At 35.2% G+C, this 25,381-nt stretch overlaps 1 long non-coding RNA gene across 9 annotated transcripts; it reads left to right on the forward strand.

Annotated features, from left to right (window-relative positions):
* Positions 1-12,088: 12,088 nt before the first annotated feature.
* On the forward strand, positions 12,089-18,984 carry LOC127842603 (uncharacterized). Of its 9 annotated transcripts, XR_008031723.1 has the most exons (5): positions 12,089-13,365; positions 13,585-13,668; positions 13,834-17,599; positions 17,720-17,779; positions 17,944-18,984. It is a non-coding gene; the product is annotated as an uncharacterized LOC127842603 (long non-coding RNA). The 9 variants fall into 9 exon arrangements; XR_008031722.1 differs by having other exon boundaries at positions 13,585-17,599; XR_008031726.1 differs by lacking the exons at positions 12,089-13,365; positions 13,585-13,668 and having other exon boundaries at positions 13,919-15,374; positions 15,589-17,599; positions 17,944-18,675.
* Positions 18,985-25,381: the final 6,397 nt, after the last annotated feature.

Here is a 25,381-nt window from a genome sequence, read left to right on the forward strand (position 1 = left end):
AATCTTTCATTCAAGTTGACACAAATATGTGTATCAACAGCAAACCCCATAGGAAGTTTGTCTTGGTTAGAGTACCTATAGTATAGATATTTAAATATCAAGAAGCAAACCCTTCATAACAGGTTATGGTGTACAAAGTTCAAAAAAAGGTATTAACACAAAAAATGGAAAATTTGCATGTGTATCAGTACAGAAACTGTATTGCACACAAATATTTTATCATGTTGACTTGACAGTGTAGAATATTTCATCTTGAATCAGAATTTGAAATTGTGATACACTGTATGAATTACAAAAGAACATGTGTTCACTTTCTTTTTAAACATTTTTCTCTCTACAAAAAAACTAACTGCATATGTTATTCTGTTTCAGGTCTTTTTTCTGATCAGTTCCCATGTAAGGTATATTTTAGAATTTTGATATAAATCCCACATAACCGGCTATGGTTGAGAATGATGCAAAAAAGGTATTTACACAAAAAGTGGAAACTTTTGCTATTTTGCAGGCATGAGAATGTCTGTTTACCAGATTTCATTCAAATACATTTTACAGTGTGTGTGAGCTAGCAAGCACAACCACAAGCCAATTCTTGGTTCAGATTCATAAGCATCTGCATTCTTGTTTCAGTGCAAATATGTGTGAAGGTAATTATGGGTATGAGCTAGCAAGCACATCCACAAGCCATGTTTTGGTTCAGATTTGTTTTATTGAGGTCCATAAGAGAATATTTGAACATTTTGATACATGGCTCTCATAACTGGTCTCATTCAAATGCTTAGAAAAAAAGTATATAAATGCTTTTTAGAAAAATATGGTTTTTTGTCAGCACATTTATGTCTGGCCACAAAACTCATTGTGTGTGTTTGTTGTGCCGTGATACTGTGATTCACTGAGCGCATCATACAGTGTTTGCTTGAGCTAGCGAGCACAACCACAAGCCATGTTTTGGTTCAGATTTGGTTTATTCATGCATATGGATAAGAATATGAGAATTTTTATACATGGCTCTCATAAGATTTCTGATGCAAATGATGAGAAAAAAAGTATATAAATGCAATTTAGAAAAATATGGTTTTTTGTCAGCACATTTATGTCTGGCCACAAAACTCATTGTGTGTGTTATGTGTGAAGTGATGTTCAGTTCATATTCTCAGAGTGGTTCAAGGAAGAACGCCTTCTCTTGCAGAAGGAGATCTAGGTTCAAGTCCTAGCTCTGATATGATTTGAGAAATCACTGAATGCAATTTACAGTGTCTGCTTGAGCTAGCAAGCACAACCACAAGTCAATTTTTTGTGCAGATTTGTTTTAGTCGTCTATATGATTAAGAATACAATAATTTTGATACTCGGCTTACATAACTGGTCTGGTACAAAAAGAGATTGCCATTCCGAGCGCATATTACAGTGTGTGTGTGACCTTGCAAGCACAACCACAAGCCAATTTTTTGTTCAGATTCGTTTTATTTGTCTATATGAATAAGAAGATGAGAATTTTCATACTCGGCTTACATAACTGGTCTGGTTCAAAAAGAGATTGCCATTCCGAGCGCATATTACAGTGTGTGTGTGACCTTGCAAGCACAACCACAAGTCAATTTTTGGTTCTGATCACAGGATTAATGGTTATAGAAAGCATTAACTAGTACAACATGTTTTCAAAATGTATGTTTCCACATTGCAGATATTTGTGAAAGTTGATACACAAATCATACTTTACAGTTTGATGATCACTTGAAATTTTGCATTTTGGTCTGCACATACATATTTGATCACAATAATCATTCTCTACCCAAGCTAATTTGTATGCAATGCAAATTGAAGCAACCAAAATGTATTAACACTGTGTTGGCTGGGATAGTAAAACTGTTTTCTTATTGCAGAATATGTTAGCTATACGTATAATACAGATACTTGAGGTTTTCAAATCAAAACTGGCATATCATGTTTGCTTGAACGTATGTGAACAAATGTCATATACATGGTCAAACGGGGTATTGTATTTGAAGAGAATATCAGATCACAATCATGATTGCTAGGTTTTGACTGCTATGCATAGTGACTATCCAGCATTGATCAGTTCAAACGCCAGAGTAGTAGAATGTATAACGCTTTCTCCAGTCATGTGCTGGATGAAAAAGATCCAGGTTCAAGCCCTGGCTTTGGCATGAACATGTGAAATGGCTGCATTAGTCAATATCTTAATTTCTGATCTATCACTATCAAAGAAACAGGATTAACGGTTATAGAGAGCATTAACTAGTACAACATGTTTTAAAAATGTATGTTTCCACATTGCAGTTTTTTTGTGAAAGTTGATATGTGTGTCTGACGTGTGTGAAATGGCAGTTTTCGGTATTTTCATATGGCAAAGCATTTGACAGTTCGTTCTTGGTGCAAATTCATAACGTCATTTCAATATTTATTTAAGTTCATCCTACCAACTAAAGCGGCGTTAACATATCGATAATAGAAAATTGTGTTTATTTGTAAGTGGTTTAAATGCAATATTTCTATAACCCGTTGTCCGAACTCAATAAAATTTTCACAAGATTAACCGAAATTTCGATGCGCTCATACTGATACTATTTGTTCATACAAAATCGAATGCGCAAGTTATGATATTTTGATTTTACTGCAGTTGAAATAAGAACAGAGCTGTAGTCGCTTTTATAGTGCGGAATCATATCGAGCAAATTTCGTCAAACGAACGTCATGTAAAAAATTGTTATGGGTCAAAATCTTGTACAATAACGTGTGTTCATCTGAGTTTTCATTCCGCTATTTTTTAAGGCCAATATGAGCCTGAAGTCGTGTAAGCATATAACATCAAGCATGTGAAACAAAACACGTTGTAAGGTTCTAAACATTTTATTCATTCTAAGTATCAACCAATAATGCCATAGCAAGCACCAAGTTGACATGTTGCATTCTTATCGTATGGATGTCTGCATTTCAGACAAATCAATTGCCCAGAATTTTTGTTGTAGACGTATTCCAAATACTTAACTATGCACTTCATACAGCAAAACCCGTGTCCGCACGTCTTGCTTATAACTGTTGGTTGATTGTCTTCATTTTTGCATATTCGACACGAGTCGATTTCGCCACTGCTCTGTAGTTCACTTGAGATGCTTTCGATAACATTCGTAATATGCGCTGTCGCATGTCCAAGGGAAGATTTTTGGCTTGAATTTTCAATGGCACTTTCTTCAGATTTTAGCGTCAGCAATACTTTTTTAAGATTGTTGATTCGTATCTGAGCTTTACCGTGCAACGATTTTAGTCTCTCTTGTTTTATGAAATACTGCTCTACGAAGTCAGTCTGCTTGTTTCCAGTTGACATTGGGTCTTGTTTTGACGTTCGCGAACCTTTAGGTTTTTTGACAGTTTGGCCGTTATTATTGGCAATAGCTTTGCGTTTATTCGAATCCTTTTTACTAGTCAAACCTGACGAGTCGTTGGAATTGTTATGTACAAGCTGCGCCAAAAAATCCGCAGCTTCTTCGTCTTCTCGCGATTTAAACTGATTGCCAGCTTCTTCGTCTGTCATTTTGAGAAGAGAGTGCACATTTTGACAAGTTTGGTCGAGCTCACTTGGAGTGAGATATAACGGATGACTTTCATCATCCAAACAAAAACCAACATCAGCAAGTTGTTTTGACGTCATTTCGCTTTGCTAACTCAAGAGTGAATGATTGAGTTTTAATAAAAAGACTGGCTTTTATAGAAGACGTTTGAGTTATCTTATTGTTTCTTTACTTCGGAGGATATTGCGAAAAATGTTCATACTACTAGATGTTATATTACACAATGACTCATATTTAGCATTCGATCCATCGCAATTCAATACGACATTGTTCGTAAGCTCAACGTTCTACTTTACACTCAAACTATATCTAACCTGCTCGACTAACAACATACACATCATATGCATTTAAACATTTTATTTTACAACAAACATCAAACATATGAAAACAGTCAAAACATCTAATCAGTGAAAAGCATTCGCACCCAGCCAGTAACGTCAGCTCGACACATAGCGCAGTCTCCATCAAACATCATCAGGCAGCAGTTTTCACAAAAAGTGTGCCCACACCTTGTCAAGGTACTGTTTTTTTCCTCATCGTAGCATATGGTACACGTTTTCAATGCTCGAATAGCCTCTTCTTTTTCTTCTTGAAGTTTTGTTCTAAGCGAATCCAAAGCCTGCTCTTTTTCAAATAGGAGCTGCGATATTATCCTATCGGTTTCGAGTTCATGCTGCTCTTTTAGCGCGCGTTCGCGTTTAGACCACTCATCCTCGAAGAAACGCTCTTGATCATTAATCAAATGTTCGCTCGCTTCTCGCTGATAAGATGAAGCCTTTTGAATACACGATACCATTTTCTTGCAGACATCGCGACCTTCCTTTGACATAGCGTAGTCGCTGCTGTTCACAAACGCTGTAACCTGACTTCCAAGTCTGTTCAGTTGATAGCCGAACGACTTTAGATCAATTGACGCCGATTGTTCTGGTCGAGTGTATGGCTTTGTAGCATGTCGCTTGCCCTTGCCAGTCGTTTCGCTACTACCACTAGCGGCGTCTGTGTCCTCGAACTTTGGCAGTCGGTGTGCGTATTTCGGCATGATTTCGAGTCAATAAACTCTCTTGGAGTCTCAAATCAAGAATGATGACAATAGCTGTCCGTGTCGCTTTATATACCCAACGGGCTGGTGCGTTTTCAGTATATAGACAAAGCATAGCGCTTACATACCAAAGTCCTTGATAAAGATGAATAGCAAATTTCTTACGCGTGGCAGATGTAGACACTCGTACTTAAGAAAAACGCTGAACAAAGTGGCATGTCTGAGAGATTTTGATCAAACGTACGTTAGCGAGTTAGGTCTTTACCTAAGAAAGACATTTCCCACATTACGCGACGACTGTAAATTGTACATTAAGCACGAAGTAACTATTCAAAATAGACGACCCGATTTCGTTATTCATGTACCAAATGTTGCGCTCATACTGTTAGAATACAAAACGTCGAATGTTACAACAAAAGTACGCAGAGAATATCTAACTCAAGTACTCGATACGTATCACAAGTTTCGACAAAGCTTATGCGTTAGTGAAAATTCCAGCCATATACGTTTACTTAGCATTTTGCTCATTCGCAATTCTTCATCTCGACAAAATAAAATTGTGTGTGTGAAAAATGAGTTAATACCTAACAGCTGTTATTTGATATGAACTTTTATGAATATTTTTGCGAAATGTACTATGATCAAATTTCAACGCAACAGTGCAGTGGAGTATTTTTCAAATCACAATATCTCGCTAGTACAACTTTTTGCTGTAATAATTTCACAACGCTAAAATTTCCAATCCAATACTTCATCAAATATCTACCAGCATCGCACGAGAAATTACACCCAGTACAGCGAGGTCATAAAGTGCAGATAATATCGAACGTCATTTCAAATTAAAGTACACGGATAGATGAGTATTTGCGAGAAAGTTTAACTGTACATTTCTCAACAACCTATGCAGATATTGGGATCAAATTTTGACTATGATATTCAACTAAGAAAGCTCCACAATGATTGTTCCATACGTTGTATTCTTTTGTTAATGCTTCTTGGACAAAAGTGCAAGTTTATGGTCGAAAATACCGTTTGTATGAAGAAAACTTTTTTGCCTTTTCGTTTTGCTAAACGAAATATGTACAGTTGAATAAGGAATTGTTTTCTGAAGAATTTGGTGTATACCACTTTGCATGTATGTGAATCATTTCGATTAAATACGTAGGAAGTTAAACGAAACATTGATATTTTTCTTGACATCGGCATCGAGTCAAAATTCATGACGTGCAGTAGATCTACGTAATTTCGCTTCATGTAAACAACCTTGGTGCAATATCGTACAACGAGGTTTAAGTGCATTTTCTTTGAAACCACTCAAAATATCAATATGAAATTTTCAGTACAGTACACAGATGGCTATATGCTACAATTACGTACTGATTAGTTTGCCCTGAAATATATGCTTCTATGTAAAATATCTGTCCGAAATCTTTTGTATGAAGAAAACTTTTTTGCTTTTTCGTTTTGCTTAACGAAATATGTACAGTTAAATTGGGAATTGTTTTCTGAAGAATTTGGTGTATAACACTTTGTATGTATGTGAAACATTTCGATTTAGCACGTAGAAAGTTAAACGCAACATTGATCGTTTTGTTTAAATCGGCATCGCGCAAAAATTCATTACATGTAGTACGTCATTTCGCTTCATGTAAACAACCTTGGGTAAATATCGTACACCGAGGTTTAAGTCAAATTTCTTCGGAACTGTTCAAGTCATCACTATCAAATTTAAAGTACAATGCCCAGCTTATTGTTAGCTACAACTTTTCTATTGTAATTTTTGTTCCAACATACATGCTTATGAGATAAAAATCACGTTGAAAACGTTCGCAACAAGAAAACTTTTTCATCCTATCGCTTTTTGAAACAAAACTGATATCATCTTATAGAAAATTTCATTCCGAATATTTTGATATGACATGCGTGTATGTTTATTGTATCGCTTGATCAAGACTAGCCGAAAACCATTTTGCCTGTAATCATGAATTGACTTTTAAAGCACACATGTACTGTAGCTCGAACGTCATTTCTATCCATGAAAACAACTTTGGCTTGGGTGCAATATCTTACAATGAGGTTTAAGTCAATTTTCTTTGAAACCACTCATAATATCCAGATGAAATGTTCACCACAATATTCTATCATATGATAGCTACAATTTTTGTCTCGCCTATATCACAGGTGGAAGTAACATACCCTGGATAGTATTTTTTTGTTATTTATTGTTTTAAGAGCAATATATTCAAATAAATACATAAAATCATGTTTAATGAGAAAAAAAATGACAAAGAGCCGTGAAAAAAAAATCCCCACCCTCTGATATTGGAATCATAACAAGGTCATTAACTAAAATTTATCATAGACCTGTCTTCGCGGTCCGCAAAAATGTCAAAAGTAGCTTTAATCAAAAGCATCCATTTATCCTCCTATGGGCAAAGGACAACCTTTCAAAAAAAGTTCACTTTAAAAAAATCTGTCCAGCCGTTAACTCACAGTCGGTCGAAACCCGAGCAATATTTCGAGTCCGTTTGTCAACCCGAATAAATCTTCTACAGACTTTCAAACAATATTTTTGAGTTTTTGACCCTTAATCGATAGCTCGCGTCCTATTCCTTTAAAACAACGAGGCGTGTCAAATAATGCATGCACATGCAACCACTTACCCCTAAAAACTTATTCCAATACAATCAGAATGATAAGTATTTTTCATTTATTTACATTTATAAAAACATCGTTGTTGTTGTTGATTGGATATTTATGTGCCTGGCTCTGTCAGTGTAATTCACTGCTAAGCCGGGTTCAAGAGCGATGGCTACTTTCGTTTTCAAGTAAATCAAATTTAGAGTTATAACAGTTGTTGCAAAGAAAATATAACATTTTGGAATAAGTTTTTAGGGGTAAGTGGTTGCATATGCATGCATTATTTGACACGCTTCGTTGTTTCAAAGGAATAGGACGCGAGCTATCGATTAAGGGGCAAAAACTCAAAAATATTGTTTGAAAGTTTGTAGAAGATTTATTCGGGTTGACAAACAGACTCGAAATATTGCTCGGTTTTCGACCGACTGTAAGTTAACGGCTGGACAGATATTTTTGAAGTTAACTTTTTTTGAAAGGTTGTCCAATGGCCTATAGGAGGATCAAGGGATGCTTTGGATTAAAGCTATTTTTGACATTTTTGCGGCCCGCGAAGACAGGTCTATAATAAAGTCTAGTTAATGACCTTTTTATGATTCCAATATCAGAGGGTGGGGATTTTTTTTCATGGCTCTTTGTCAATTTTTTTCTCATTAAACATGATTTTATATATTTATTTGAATATATTGGGCTCCTAAAAAATATATATATGAAAAATACTATCATGGGTACGTTACTTCCACCTGTGGCCTATATTGTTCTCACACGACTCATTGTGTCAGATATTCAATTTTGCAAAATTCGCTAAGAAGAAAACTTTTTCGTGTTAAGAGCATTTATCTTCATTTTGGTATGATTTTGTAGGAAATTCAATTCCACGCATTTTGATGTATTACACTTAAACGTCTGTCTAAACACACAAACAATACAGTGCAATAACGATTTCGTACTAAACGCATTTCTGTCTTTAACTTTAGATTTTTACAACGTCGTCTTTTATCCATGTAAACAAACGAAACAAGATGTTAAGTTACATCGGTTTAACTCAATTTGCTCGATAGCGTCTCTTGATATTTAGATGATTTTTTCACCACAGTATTGCATCATATGATAGCTACAATTTTTGTTTCGCCTATATTGTTCTCACACGACTCATTGTGTCAGATATTTTACTTTGCAAAACTCGCTAACAAGAAAACTTTTTTGCGTTAAGAGCATTCATCTTTAGTTTGGTATGATTCTGTTGGAAATTCAATTCCACGCATTTTGATGTATAACACTTAACTACATATCATAACACAACAATAAAACAGTCCGATAACGATTTCGTACAAAACGCATTTCTGTCTTTAACTTTAGATTTTTTACAACGTCATTGCATTTCTATGCATGTAAACAAGCGAGGGAAAAGTTTCAGTTACATCGGTTTAACTCAATTCTTTCGCAAACGTCTCATGATATTTAGATGATTTTTTCACCACAGTATTGTATCATATGATAGCTACAATTTTTGTCTCGCCTATATTGTTCTCACACGACTCATTGTGTCAGATATTCAACTTGGCAAAATTCACTAACAAGAAAACTTTTTCGTGTTAAGAGCATTTATCGTTATTTTGGTATTAGCTTGTAGGACATTCGATTCCACGCATTTTTATATATTACACTTTACCGTATGTTTAGACACAACAATAAAACAGTCCGATAACGATTTTGTCATAAACGCATTTCTGTCTTTAACTTTAGATTTTTACAACGTCGTCTTTTATCCATGTAAACAAACGAAACAAGATGTTAAGTTACATCGGTTTAACTCAATTTGCTCGAAAACGTCTCATGCTATCCTGATGAAATTTTCACCATAATATGTAATCCTATGATAGCTACAATTTTTGTCTCGCCTATATTGTTCTCACACGACTCATTGCATAAGATATTCAACATTAAAAAATTCGCTAACAAGAAAACTTTTTCGTGTTAAGAGAATTTATCTTCATTTTGGTATTAGCTTGTAGGACATTCGATTCCACGCATTTTGATGTATTCCACTTAATCGTATGTCTAAACAAACAAAAAATACAGTGCGATAACGATTTCGTACTAAACGCATTTCTGTCTTTAACTTTACATTTTGACTCAACGTCGAAAACTCTGCGAATAGAACAGTGATTTCGTACAAAGTTTAAAGCGGGGGATCTTCCACACCACTTGAGATAACAACATGGGATTTTTATCATTTTGTTCAGTGCAATATTGGCTATAAATTATACGCTGATAAATTTTCTCTAGCATTTATGCGTGTGTGTTAAAATCGCAGATGTTTGATTTGAAAACGAGTCGCTGAATAGAAAACTTTTTTGTACTCATTGATATTGGGGTGATTTGAACATCTGCTTGTACAGAATTTAATTCTGCACATTTTGATACCACATACTTGATAGTGTGTTGAAAATTGGCTTCAATATTGACCGAAAACCATTTTGCTTGAAACACGCCTTTGATAAATTCTTCATAACATACAACGTCATCTCATTGAATCTGTTAAAGTGTAGATCTACAGCGAAATGCACTATACGAAAAAGTTGAGGTCGTGTTTTCTCTTCAAATAGTTGACCGATCTACCAAAAATTTTCGCATTAATATAAAACGTGTTAATAGCAACAAGTTTTGTGGGGATCATTTTTTGCTAACATATTCGCATTAAGTAGAAATTCTTAGTTTTTCGCATGAAAATCACTTCACTGACAAGGAAAAAAATTCCCATTCAATACAAGTACATAACAATTGCTATCATTCTATAGGGAATTCTGTTCTGCACATTTTGATGTATGATACTCCACAATAGGTCTAATTACAAGAATACTGCTGAGAGAAAACGCATTCGTGCTTATAGAAATTTTGAACTTTTCAGTCGAGTTAAACCGAACGTCGTTAGATAGCGAATAGTTGATAAAACTGTGTTTGTATCGAAGCGGTTTATGTTAACTGCCTCAATAACGCGTGAACGCATTTCGATGAAATTTTCACAATCATAACCAGCAAATAGACAGTAACAATAAGAGTTTAAATATTTTGCAAGTAGATAAGTGGATATATGTCAAAATTTCTGTTTATTGGTAAAACTTGGGTTGATATGAAGAAAAGATTTTCATTTCGCAATATGATACAGTAATATTTGCATCATGCGATGGGGAATTTATTTCTGTGCATTTTGGTGTAACATACTTGATGTTTTTGTAAAACGCTGCAGTTATACGGGCAGAAAACCATATAAAAACAAACACACATTTCATGAATCGTAATTTTGACCCTTCGATGTCAGTGCAAATCGACGACGTCATTTCAATAAATCTCATCCACAGTACAAGGGGAGTTTACATATTATCGACGATAGCAAACTGAGTTTCTTTGCAACTGATTTAACACGAATATCTGTGAAACCCGATGTCCAAATTCAATAAAATTTTCACCAGATTAACTGAAATTTCGATGCGCTCATACTGATACTATTTGTTCATACAAAATCGAATGCGCGAGTTATGATATTTTGATCTTAACGCAGATTTTATTGATATTTCAAATTTACGAGAACAATTGTACACATAACCATACTATTTGTATATGATTGTGTAGGCGCCAGTGTGCTGAACATTTTGATATATGTGGTTGGATATTTGTTTACTATATCTTCGTTGTATTGGCACTAAACTCACAAAACAGAGTTGAAAAAATCACAACGCGATAGTCGCTCCTCAATAGAAATCATATCGAGCTGCTTTCGTCAGTCGAACGTCATGAAAACATTTGAGTTCTCAGAATTGAAAATAAATATTGAATTGTTCAGGCTATGTAGAAAACTAAATGGGTATACGGGAATATTTTGTGCTGGTGTTAAATGTTCAGTAATAAATATTTTGATGGATTACTCACATATTTGATATGATCTAGGATTATTTCAGAATGATAGGTTAGTAAATCTATGTTTGACTAGTTGTTTTTATATACACGCATTTTCTAGTTTTTACATTTACTCTAAAAATCTGCGTTGGGTACGCCTCATAACAAGATTTGAGACTAGAAGACCCTGGATTTGCTATAAATCGAAGGAAATACTGGATGGATTGTACGGACTCATGCTTATCAATTTTTATGCCCATTCAAGCTGTGACTATTTCGGCTTGTATGGTCATGAAAAAATATCACCACAAAGTCAATATTTGTAGGATTTTTGAAAGGTAAGTTTGCTTTTACGATTTTTCATTAAATACTTATTCAATTGTTAACTCAAATCATGAACTGTAAACATTTTTAATATGATTTTCTGTCATTCTTAGTTTGGCTCTCGAAGAGAGAGGATGTGTTTTTTCGACGTTGCGTCAGTATAAATTGAATTGCGCGCCCAAAAAAAGTTCAGTTGACCGATAGACTTTGACAAAGACAGACGCGTTTTTTAAGTTCTCTGAAAAAAAGTTTTGACTTTTAAATTTTTTTACTATGAAAGAATTTTAGTTGACTGATAGACTTTGACGAAGACAGACCTGTTTTTGTGAGCTCTGAAAAAAAATTGACTTTGAAATATTTTTTACTATGAAAAAGATTTGAGTATTACTGACTTGTACTTTGAGAGTTAAATTGACTTCGCGTTATAGAATATGACTTGGTACTCGGGTTATTGAATGACTGGCGGACTTTAGTGTTAGGTTATTGTTATGAGATGACGACTTGACTTTGACTTGAGTTGTGTGCAATTAAATTTGTGTTGTGGTGTGAATCGATTGACTGTCAGTTGAAGTTCAGATGTCGTGCTGTGGATGGGTTTCTACAAAACGTGAGTACAAACTTTTGTGTTTGACTGTTGACGTGTCTCACTGTGTATGATGATTTATGATGATTTTAAGCGGCTGGCGTATTATTGCTGAGTTGTTGTACTGATAGAGAAGTGAAATGAGTTGGGTATAAATTACTCAGTACTGATATAGTGTCGATATGTTGTGATGAGAGATGATGGTGTTACAAAATATTTACTGAGCTACTTTGGGAAACGAACAGATGATGTAAAAACATTGGAAACATATTTCATGAAAATGCATGTGCTTATATGTACTAAATATGATATTGCTTTACTTGTATTTGCATGCTGTTAACATTTCTATTTTATTCCAGTGGGCTGTGGTGAGTATTGCAGATTTAACTTGTATGTGTGGTTTTTAGTTAACGATGCTTAATGAAAACTGTTATTGTACACTTAGTATGGAATGATGTGAATGATGATATGATGGGTAGAATTAATCAGTGCTTGTGTCTAGAAATGCTGAATGTTTATTGAAAAGGCTAAATGCTAGCCAGTACTAAGAGTTGAGCTACCGTGGGAATGTGAAACGAACTGATGGTGTAATATGATGGTGTATTGACAAACTTTTCTTATATGTACTAAATATGATATTGCTTTACTTGTATTTGCATGCTGTTAACATTTCTATTTTGTTCCAGTGTGCTGTGGTGAGTACTGTAGATATTACTTGATTTTTAGTGTCTATGAATGCTGATGTATGATAGCTATAGCATGAGCTCAATGCTAACCAGTATTATGAGTTGATGTATTGTGGTGATGCTAATCGAACTGATGATGTAACATGATGGTGAACACTTACTGAATGCATAAAATTTATTGAATTGCGTTTGTTGATATGCACTATAATATGATAAATGTATTGCTTAACATGTATATTTCATGATGTTTAATTTCAGTGGGCTGTGGTGAGTACTGTAGATTGTATTGCCTATGTATAGAATTCAATAAAAGATTATGACTGAAAACTGCTTTTGATTCTTTTTGAACAGTTTTAGGGACTATAAGTCTATAACAAAAATATGTCGGTTGGCGTTCATACAGCAATGTTTTGAGTAGTACAGAAATGTTTCTACGTTTGTGGTCGCCAGTTGTCTGTGATGTGTAAAGTGAAAAATACACGGAGCTTTGAATACAACAAACATTTACTGTTTTAACACAGATTGTGTGCTATGCATTTTTCGATGTAGATCTTTTTCAGATTTGACATGAAATGTAGACCTGACATTTGAACAGAGCTGGGAAACGAAAAGGTAAGTTTGTTAAATTTCACAATGAACACTTGTGTTTTGACAAAAGAAGAGATAAAGTGAGTTTTGTCATCATCATGGTTTCTTTCAGAGTATAACTCGTGAACAGATGAAAACCTATTTTTTGCTAGATTTTCATGTACTCTTTTTTTGGATGATAAGTATGTCAGTAACTCAAAATCATACGGCTAGTACAGTATGGAACATGAATGCTTTGTTCAGATTTTCAGATGTGTGCTGGCAGTTTAAGTCTGGCAGCTGAAGTGAACAGTCGTGTTTTCTGGAGCTCCAACAATATGCTAGAAGGTAAGTAACTATGTTTGTTTTGCATTGCATGTTTTCATATGTTTCAGACTTTCAAGCAGAGATGTCATGCTGACTGGAGTTGAGCACAGGGCAGTGACAAAGTGAAAGGTAAGTACTTTTGACTGAATGTTTGTTCTATGCATGTTTTGTTTCAATACATTTCAGGAGTGCTTATCCAGTGATGATATGACAGTTGGAGTGAACAGTGGAGCCAAGCAGTCTTGTTTTTGTAGCTACTCAACAAGCCTTGAAGGTAAGTTTAGAATTTCTCAATGTTAGTGAATTGAAGTACTGTCACTTGCTTTTGGACAGTCGAACAGAACAGACGTGGTTGCGAGAGCTCTCATATCTGTTGTGTTAAACTGTTTTTATGATATGTTATGTTTGTTTGTTTGTTTGTGATGTACTATTTTTCAGATGCTGATGGCAGTGATGGGTTTTCAAGCTGACCTGAACAGAAAAGCACTCATATGGTAAGTACAAAATAGTTGTTATATGGGATGTTGTGCATGCTTTTATGTTTCAGGTGTACTTGCAGTTAGAGACGAAGACGATTCAAGAAGAGGACCATAGGTCAGAAAGTGGATGGAACATACAAAGGGTAAGTTGAACCTGTGTTTTTGTTTGATTTTTACCATGCATACTTTGCTTTGCTCTGTTTCAGATTTCACATGCAGAAATTAAACAGGATTTCAACTGCTGAAACAGAATTCATCAAAAGTAAGGTAAGTTTTAATTCATTGATTTGAGTTGTACAATGTGTTCTTTACTTTATTTCAGATTCGAGTCACTGGTTTACACATGGAAGAAGATTTCCACGTCTGTTACTCAACTCTACAGAAGCAAGGTAAGTCGATCAAATTTTTGTTTTAATTTGTACTGCTGTAATGTGATGGTAAACTTATGCTATTTTTCATGTGTGTCATGTACAGATGGATAATTCAAGTTTTATCTGTGTTGGTTTATGTTCAAAAACGTTTTACATGTATGTGTGTTTGAAGATGTTTTGTTTCAGTGGATGGCCAGATGGCAAGCAGAACAGACGTGTTTCTTGGAGCTGCCAAACAGTGAGTACAAACGTTTTATATTTTTCAGTTGTTTACTCATAGAAGTCTGTGAAAGATGATAACAAGGGTTGAATCTATCAGTACTTGTGTCTAAAAATGCTGATGTGTGATGGTTTACTGAAAGGGGTAAATGCTAGCCAGTACTTACACTTGAGCAACCGTGGGATGTCGAACTAACTGATGATGTACTATGATGGTGAACACTTACTTTGTGTATCGAAATGCTTTTGTTGATATTTACTAAATATTGATTGACATTTGTTTGCATGCTGTTAACATTTCTATTTCATTTCAGTTGGCTGTGGTGAGTATTGTAATATACATTTGTTTCAATAAATCATGATGAATGAACACTGATTTCGATTCTTTTTTACAGTTTTAGGGATTATCACTCTATAACAACTCTGTCGGTTGGTGTTCGTGAATGTGAGCTTAATGTTTGAGTAGTACAAAAATGTCTTTACTTTTGTGATCGCCAGTTGTCTGTGATGTAAAGTGGAAAAAACACAGCTATGAAGCATACAATTGTTTCAATATTTTATCAATGATAGTGTGCTATGCATGTTTTGATTTAGTTCGTTTCAGATACGACATGACATGAAGAGTTGACAGTCGAACAGAGCTGAGCAAAGCAGAAAGGTAAGTGTGTTTCATTTTAGTATGGACACTTGTATTTTGTTTTTATATGGTATGTTTTGTGCATGCTATGTTTCAGGTGTACTTGTAGTCAGCGACGAAGACGATTCAAGAAGAGGAACATTGCTGAGAAAGTGAATGGGACTTGCAAACAGGGTAAGTGTTACAATTGTTTGTTTGATTTTTACCATGCATACTTTGCTTTGCTCTGTTTCAGATTTCACATGCAGAAATGGTCTCATAGCAGTGCCAACAGTGAATAAGGATTTCAGCTGCTGTGAAACAACTCAACAGAAAGTAGGTAAGCATTGAATGAATGCACTTGAGTTGTACAATTTGATGTGATGCTTTTCTCTGTTTCAGATTCAAGTTCCTGGTGTAGACAGAGAAATGTGTTTGAAGAAGGAATTCTACTACTGTGATTCAACTCTACAGAAGCAAGGTAAGTAGAAACACAATTTTGGTTTAATTTAACTCATGTGTTTTGCACTGCATGCTATTTTTCAGGTCTCTCATGCAGTGATGCAAAAGAAGAAGATTTCAAGAAAGAATCACTGCTGCAACTCAGGCCTATAACAAGGTAAGTGTTTACTATATTGTATACAAAATGTTTCTCTGTTTTACTCTGTTTGAAGGTTTCAATTGCAGAGATGTTGCAGAGATGTTTTGACAGCTTGTGACAGAAAAGAAATTCAGCAGCTGTGTCTCGACTCTAGCCACGAGGTAAGTCAAAACAAATATACTGGTTTGTATGTTATGTTGTTATGCCCTTCTATGTTTCAGACTTACATTGCTGTGACTGTTCCACAGTGGGTCAAAAAAGAGACGAATACAGGTTTCAAGAAGAAAATTGGCTGTTGAAAACCTGCACAAAATATGAGGTAAGTAAACTATTCTTTTGGTTTGTTTTGTGCTTTGTTATGCTTAACTATTTTTCAGATTGGAATGGTGGGTCGTTACAGAGCAGACTTTTGGACAACTGAGAAGTTGAGAAACAGAGAATGATTCAAGATCAGCTAGGTAAGTCTTGATTATTGTGCATTGCTAAATGTTTTTTTTCATTCCAGTATGGCTGTGGTAAGTACACAAACTTTCTATAATTTAATATTGAACTGTTTTTATGACCTGTATTCTGCATTGTAAAATGTCTGTTTTTCATTTCAGTATCCTGTGGTAAGTACAATTGCCTTCTTTAATTTTCATATTGAACTGTTTTGATGACTTGTATACTACTATGCAATGCTTAATGTTTTTTTCATTTCAGTAGCCTGTTGGTAAGTACACTAACTTTCTATAATTTCATAGTGAATTGTTTTGATGACCTGTATTCTGCATTGTAAAATGTGTTTCTTTTTCATTTCAGTATGGCTGTGGTAAGTACAATTGCCTTTCATATTGAACTGTTTTGATGACCTGTATTTTGCATTGTAAAATGTGTTTCTTTTTCATTTCAGTATGGCTGTGGTAAGTACACAAACTTTCTTTAATTTTCATATTGAACTGTTTTGATGACTTGTATTCTGCTATACAAAATGTGCTTTTTTCAATTTCAGGTCAGCAATGGTAAGTATAGTGTGTTTTTTTATGTATAATTTTGTATACATATTGTTTTTTTCATCATAGCATGTCTTTTATATTTATGCTTTGTGTAAGTAAAATGTTCATAAATCATTCTTATCTTCAAACTAAAAATGTATTGTGCTATGCAAAATGTCTGTATGATTTCAGTTGCCAGAGGTGAGTACCATTACAGTTGAAAAGTTAGTTTTGTTTAGTTAAAGTTTTGGTTCACAGTTCTGTTTGTTATTTGGCAAAATTTACATGTATGCATTGAGTCTTGATTTCAGCTCGATTGTGGACTGAAGAAGATTGCCCGCAGAGGGATTGGATACAAAATACAAAGTAAGTACTGAGTTTCTTACTAAAAGTTTTGAGTTGTATTCATTGTATGTTAATATGCTATGATTGCTATGAACATGACTTTTGTATTTCAGCGAAGACAACATAGGTAAGTAAAATTGTTATCTGTTTCATGTTTACTGTTACAGTTCAATATTGTGTTTATAAATTGTAAGTTGTACAAACACATTCAAAAGTTTCTAATCATGCTTTCGATTTCATTTCAGCTTTACTGCTAGACGAGTGTTCTCTACTACTTGACGAGTCAGCTTTACTACCAGGCGAGCAGTGACAACAAGGCGCCTTTGTGGAAACAACACAACAAAAAAGTGAGTATTAGTTGAAATTGTTTTACTGTATGTTATACTTAAATGCAAAATTGTGCACATAAATTGTAAGTTGTACAATTACAATGAAAGTTTCTGATCATGCTTTCTATTTCATTTCAGCTGTACTGCTAGACGAGCAGTGACAGAAAGGCGCCTGAACATGCAACACAAAACAAAAAAGTAAGTATCAGTTAAACAGTTGGTAGAGTTGTGTGTTTTTCTTTAGCAGTTTGTGTTTACTATTTTATTTGATCCATGGTATATTACACATGCATGTTTTTATCATTTCAGGCTGTTTACTTTCATCGTTTACTGTTTAACACAATTTGCTTTTCTATTTTCAGTGCCAATTTGCAAACCTTGATGTGGACACCGAGTAGTCAATACATACGTGTGGCGTATAGCTGCGACAAAACCGTGGGTCCATCGCACCGATAACTTGAACATTGGCCCGTGTATGGACATCAGTGCAACTTTGTGAATCCATGTATCTTTGTGAATCCATGTAACATTGCGAATGTGTGTCGATCGAAAAATGTGTACATTCTGAACTGAAACGAACTCGGTGTTGCAAGTGGCAAGTGTTGACAGTGTGTATGTTTATGTTTATGTTTTTACATGAAAACTAAAGGAGATTGTTCTCCTACCTTTTTTTTCCTTGTTTTATTGCGCTGGCCAGCAATATTGATGTATTGATGTATGTGTTTGTGTTTAAACTATGCAATACCAAAATCAAACAAAAAATAAACATTAACAGTCATTAACTGTGTTTGGGCGGCCGAGGGGTTTAAGACTCCACAAGTGTGAAGCGCACTGATAGCACTTGGGGGTGAACACCTCGGTATTTCGGTGCTAAAATGTTTTCACGGTGCTTATCTTGACGCACTGTTAAGACTACCAACCAGTTAATGATTGCTTCATCTTTAAACAAAAAGTAAGTCTCTACTTTGGCACAAGAGACTCCAAGTACCAAATACCAACAATTAAAAAGCAGACGTTTTTCAAAACTATGATCGCTGAGATTGATAGTCAGATGGAGTCCTGCCCAGTTAGCTGTGTAGCGGTCTAGGGCGGGGTTGCAAGTCAATACGAAATGAGGCGCTATAAAGCAACTCGTCCCCGTTATGACCGTCAATACTTTCGACACTATCTGGGAATCCTTTCAACACCACATTGTTGCGCTGTTGGAAGGGTGGTAGGCACGCATGGTGACATGCCTGTGCTTTGCTATGCGACACCATGGTATTTTCGTACGGTGACACGAAATATCTTAATCTGGCTCTCTCAGAAACGCAGGCACGCGTTGACCGAACCTGACCGATGACCGAGCAATAACATTTCTATTAAGTGCTTCAATGCACAAAGTCTGCTAGGCTGGGTGGGAAGGCGACTTCTCTTGTCTGAGCACAAGAGGAACGGTCACAAGTCCGTGAAAACGCCGAGTGACACCACTAGCTTTCAATCGTACAAAGCAAAAAACTTTCAAACTTTTATTTGAGGGAACATGATAAATAAAAGTATATGAATGACTCTCAACGTTATTAGATATTTGCCATATGGACACAAACTATGCTACTCAATGTTGCGTTGAACATTAATTGCGCCTAACGAACTACTCGTGTTGAGACTTACATAAGGCGACTCGTAAACTCAAAGCAGTTACTCGCTTTTAACTGCATACACATTTTGCACGACGATAGGTATAGCTTGTCTTTCAATGAGAAACATCAAAATAAACATTTATCAGTATTTAGGCTTCATATTTCGCATGTAGAAAATACGAACAAAAACACAATACACATAACGTTAAGTGATTATTTCTATTTGAGTTGATAGAAAGTTGATGAGTTGATGATGAAAAAATGATATATACATCGATTTGAGCGACTTTCATGACATTCTCAGAATTGCTAGCACAATTGATAAAAACTATAAACGCAGTTTTATGACTAACTTTGAAATAGTGCAAAGCAATTCCAATTAAAAACCTTTCGCTCCACTACAGTCTACAACCGTATTTGAATCTCAACAACTCGAATGTTCTCATTTTGAAACGCCAGTAAGTTACACAACTGCTTGAATATTTTGAAAAGCAGTATCGCTTCAACGCTATGATTTGGTTGTGAGATGTAATATATAGTATAGTAGCATCAATGTTACAGACCTGTAAGCACATTCATACACCTGCTTGAATATTTTGGAAAGCAGTGTCGCTTCAACGCTGCTAAAACGTTTTAGCTTGTCGCTAGCTAGCTTGTATGTTTGTTTTGATTGTGAAATGTAGTCGAGATTGGTGTGTAGCAATGTATAGTAAAGGTGTTGATGTTTCAAATCAGTAGGCACAAACACATGCTCTCAACGGGCACATGCGAATTCGTATCACGACAAAAACGGGTTAAACATACGCTATAATATATCTCTATGTTAGCACCACAGATGAGGTTGTCGCTAGCTTGCGTTGTTGATTTGGTCGTGAGATGTAGTCATGATTGGTATGTATTGTATAGTAGAAGACAATTCTCAGCAGCAGGTGGTCTGCAAACACTACAATGCAATTTTGCAGTTTGATACGAACGTGTTTTGTTCACGTGTAGTTGGTATGAAAATCTGTCGTGTCTGATCAATGAAATATATTTGATAAAATAACACAGTTGAAAGGCAGTAACATATCTAAGGTTGTGCTATGTTACAGCTCCACAAATAGTTATTCGTCTTGCAAGATACTGGAACAGATGTCCACATGTTATTGTATATTATCTGATTTAGGATATTTTGAGAAATTATGCAACAGAACATTTCTGCAAGATGTGAAAAAAATATATATTTAAATGGGATTTCTGAGGTTTAGCCATCGCCGAAAGGCCAATGTTTCTTCGTTAATGCATGGCAAAATTAAAGGCTATATTGTTTGCTAGTATGCTAGTCCGTATTGCATATTGCAAGGTGGTAAAGCGGCTCTTTTCATTTTGCTGTGAAAAGAACGGTCACAAGCCCGTATAAAACGTTGAGTGACACCTCTTGATCATGTAGCTTGTATGAAACGTGTTAACACAACCACAGTAGTTCAACGCAGAACGCTTTTCCTTCTTCGAGGGAGAAGAAATCTGGGTGCAAGTCCCGGCTTTGGTTATAACACAAATACTCGCTGCTCAGTTGCAATATTCATACTCTTACACAGTCAAGTTAATCGCGGGACCAAATGCCCATAGGTTCGATTTTGACTTGCTACACTCATGATAAAAATGAACCAACACATTGACATTGAGTACGTGATTAAAATGTACCAGCAATTTTTCGCTAATCGGTATGTAGTAAAACTATTTGACAAATCTACGTTATAACTAGCACAGTTAAAATTTAACGTTTAAGCATTCGCTGATAATAGGCATGCAATAGCAATCCAACGCTGAAATGATTCACACTCCTACGCAATTAATTTTATCGCGGGACCAAATACCCATAGGTTCGATTTCGAGTTGCTCGTCTAATAAATGACCACACCCACATTATACCCCCCTCTCAACCCCCCTACCCCCCCCAAAAAAAAAATAAATATTTTTTTTCCTTTTTTTTATTTTTGAAAGATCGTCTAATAAATTATTGAATATGAACAATTTATCCCATCATCAGACGTGCATTGTCGAAATAAACCACTGTGGAATAAATTTTCCTCTATTTCGGCAGTGCTGAAATATAGCTGTCACGCGCGGCGGAGAATGGTCATATTACTCGGAATCAACTATAAAGTAATCATTTTTTAGTAAAATCGAATCAGATTCAACAAAACAAACAATTTGATACCAAGATGTAATATATTTTTAACACATAATGCAACTCAAAAAGCAAAAAAAACATTATTTACAAATATTAAGTGCGCGTACTCGTGACGTCATTATTAACACGTCATACGACACATTGCATGTTCTTTCACGCTAAAGCTGCAGTTGTTTATAGTGTTTTTTTAATTATTTCTTAAAAATCGGGGACGTAGAGGTATGATAAACAGAAAAACAGGTTAGTTACTGATCTTTTTGTAATGTATTAGGCTCGGCACGATTAAAATAATGAAACAATGTTTGCTTAAAATAAATTTGGGATTTTCCGTGTAGTTCGATTTTCCTATTCTATTTTTAAAGAAATAATTAACGACTAAGAAAATTGATGGGATAAATCGAATACTAGGTCGGTGCCGAATAAAGCAAAGTTTATTTTGCTCGGCACGAAAATCTGAACCACGAGCCTTGATTTTCTAAGCCTCGCAAAATAAACTTTGCTTTATTCGGCACCGACCTAGTATTCTCTATTTCCCCATCATGGCTTACGTTATACTGTCAAACACTCGAATAGTCGAGCGCGCTGTCCTCTGATAGCTCTTGTTTAAGGTATGAACTTCGTGAATATCGCCTTCTTTCGTACATATCCGTCACTCCGAATGTTATCCGGGAATGTGCGGAAAACTACGAATATTAAATACGCTATGAAATACTAAATGTAGGATCCGCTAGCTAAATACAATGTCAACAAATACGGCCGACATTGTACCTGACTGATTGGGTCGTTTAAAGAAAAAGCAATTTGCTATATTGAAAGAGAAAGATTAATAAAAGTGTTATTATTGTTCATATCAATGTGACTGGAGTTAATGATAAACGTCAACTAATGCATGGCAGTGTTGATATTTATGAAGAAAACGATTCCTGTAAATACGAATGTCAAACGCTTGAAATTATGACCTAGGGCACTGTGAAGAATAACGTTTAGAACCCGCGTCACTTACAAAATTTAATATTGTTGGTGAGCAGTAAAAGGGTATAAAGTGGATTTATGCTTGTGTGATGACTGTAGCCATGTGAACGGGTTATCGTACGGCAAAACCCATCACGTAAAGAAGAGTCTTCAACTTTTCAAGAAAGGAATGCCTTGTTTTGCTATTAACACAAACCTCAGAACAGGAAGGTACATGGATTATGCAATATTTTTTTTTCAAGTATAACAGTTTCATTATTCATAATTGGAGTAAAGTAGATTTTGTAGGAAAAGTGCACCCTGTCAGTGATTTTTACCACATAATCAGCTCATATTTGCTTTCATTTTGAAAAAGAAAATATGCTATGTAAGGAAAAAGTTGTGTTGTAGATGCATGGAAATCAAGGACAGCATATTTGAATTTCATGACCAAGTAATGATGTTTTCCTCAAACAAACAACAAAAAAGTATATTATGTTCCAAATTCTAAAATTACTATTCTGAAAAGGATATGCCAATGACTGCTACTTGTGTGATCACCTAAATTATGTATTATGGTTATTCAAATTAAAATGCTGCATATGTATTATCTTTTCAGCAATGATCAACAACATTGGTGGACCAGGAACGGTTAATTACTTTTTGTCAACACTGTATGTTCCAATGATCAATTGAACTTAAAGACTAGAAATGGCGCGGCAGAGGCCGACGCGTATCCCCACGCCGAATGTTTGACCTAGGTGTGCCCCAGGGTTGGTAATGGGGCCATGCATAGCTGAGATTGACCGTATTGTCATAAAAGAAGTTCATCATCAATTAGAAGTGAATTGGTGTAGAAATGAAGAAGTTATAGTAAAAGGCAATTTTGGGTGGGTGTGACATATGTGGGCAGGGCGCCCAAGGGTTGGTAATTGTGCCATGCATAGTTGAGATTGACCGTATTGTCATAAGAGAAGTTCAGTATCAATTTGAAGTGAATCGGTGTAGAAATGAAGAAATTATAGTAAAAGGCAATTTTGGGCGGGTGTGGTCTATGTGGGCGGGGCCCCAGGGTTGGTAATGGGGCCATGCATAGTTGAGATTGACCGTATTGTCATAAGAGAGGTTCAGTATCAATTTGAAGTGAATCGGTGTAGAAATGAAGAAATTATAGTAAAGGCAATTTTGGGTGGGTGTGGTCTATGTGGGCGGGGCCCCAGGGTTGGTTATGGGGCCATGCATAGTTGAGATTGACCCTAATGTCATAAGAGAGGTTCAGTATCAATTTGAAGTGAATCCGTGTAGAAATGAAAAAATTATAGTAAATGGAATTTTTTGGTGGGTGTGGCCTATGTGGGCGGGCGCCCCAGGGTTGGGATTGGGGCCATGCATAGTTGAGATTGACCCTAATGTCATAACAAAAGTTCAGTATCAATTTGAAGTGAATCCGTGTAGAAATGAAAAAATTATAGTAAATGGAAATTTTTGGTGGGTGTGGCCTATGTGGGCGGGGCGCCCCAGGGTTGGGAATGGGGCCATGCATGGTTGAGATTGACCGTATTGTCATAAGAGAGGTCCAGTATCAATTTGAAGTGAATCGGTGTAGAAATAAAGAAGTAAATGTAAAATAACCTAAAACAATGAGTGATAATTTCTGACGCGGCCCCACCCCAACCGCTATAACTGTTGACCCAGGGGTCAGATCAAAATTCCAAATAGTGCAGGGTCGCACATATGCTCATAGCTACCATGTGTGTAAGTTTCAAGGTTCTATGACTTTTAGTGTAGGAGGAGATAGTGGCCAGGACGGACGGACAGACAGACAAACAGACAGACAGACAGACGGACGGACGGACGGACGGACGGACGGCGGAGATAGCCACAATATCCCCACCTTTTTTTCAAAAAGCGTGGGGATAAAAATGGAAATACATGCAGGAAGGACCATTCATCAAGTTTCACCTGTCTCCTTTATAGCAGACAGGCTTATAAGATGGAAACGAATTAGGTATTTCACTGATTTATGTGAGTGTTAATGTAGAACCAATGTTTAAAGTAATAAATAAAATGTAACGTTAATAGTCAGTTTCAAATCCAGTAGGGATAATACATGTATTAGTATTAACATTTGGATGAATAATGTATATATGTGGTGTTTACACTTACTTATTAATCCAGTTTAAAAGGGTGTATCATATAAAATACTAATAGTGACATGCTATGTTGTGAATGTCTGACTAAATAAAAACGATGACGCATATTATATGGATTATGTCACACTTCTCATGAAACACTAATGTCAGTTCTTACAGTGCTTGTGTATTTGACAATTGTATATGACTGTTTTTTTAAATAACATGAAGAAAATGTTGTCAATGTATAGGAACAACTTTGAGAAGGCTTATTAAAGCCAAATAAATAAGAAAAGACCAAATATTTTTATTTTAATAAATAAAAATGCTCAGTTTTATATCCAGTAGGGATAAAGATATACATATTTCATAGTAAAAACACTCTTTAATTCTAATATTTCGCCCAAACGGGCTTTATCAAAGTTTACAAATACGAATTCACTACATAGTTATAACTGTCGTATACACCAATAAAGTAAATGTTTTACAACGTCAAATATGACAGGAAATGACGTCATGACGTCGTACTTTACCATGCGATATACAATTGCGCCAAAATACATAATATACATGACATTTCGTTGTATGGTTCTTATACTTGATCAGAAATTCATGCCCATTGTAATTTTCCAAATTGAATTTGATAATAAAAAGTATTACAATAACATCATATTGTTATATCAATAATAATAACTATATTAATGATAACAATAATTACTATAATAATAATATAGATATTTACTGTACCAACCTAAAAATAATATTCACAAAATCAAAATTCCTATTTTGTAGTCAGCACTATTACTATAATATCTCAACATTAATTCTTATTGACTATATTTATCAACATTTAAACAAATTGAAATGATTAATAATTAATTATTTATAATAATTTTAATTCCAATCTTTTAAATGAAGTTAAATT

Source organism: Dreissena polymorpha, chromosome 8 (genome assembly GCF_020536995.1).
Source record: "Dreissena polymorpha isolate Duluth1 chromosome 8, UMN_Dpol_1.0, whole genome shotgun sequence".
Lineage (NCBI taxonomy): Eukaryota > Metazoa > Mollusca > Bivalvia > Myida > Dreissenidae > Dreissena > Dreissena polymorpha.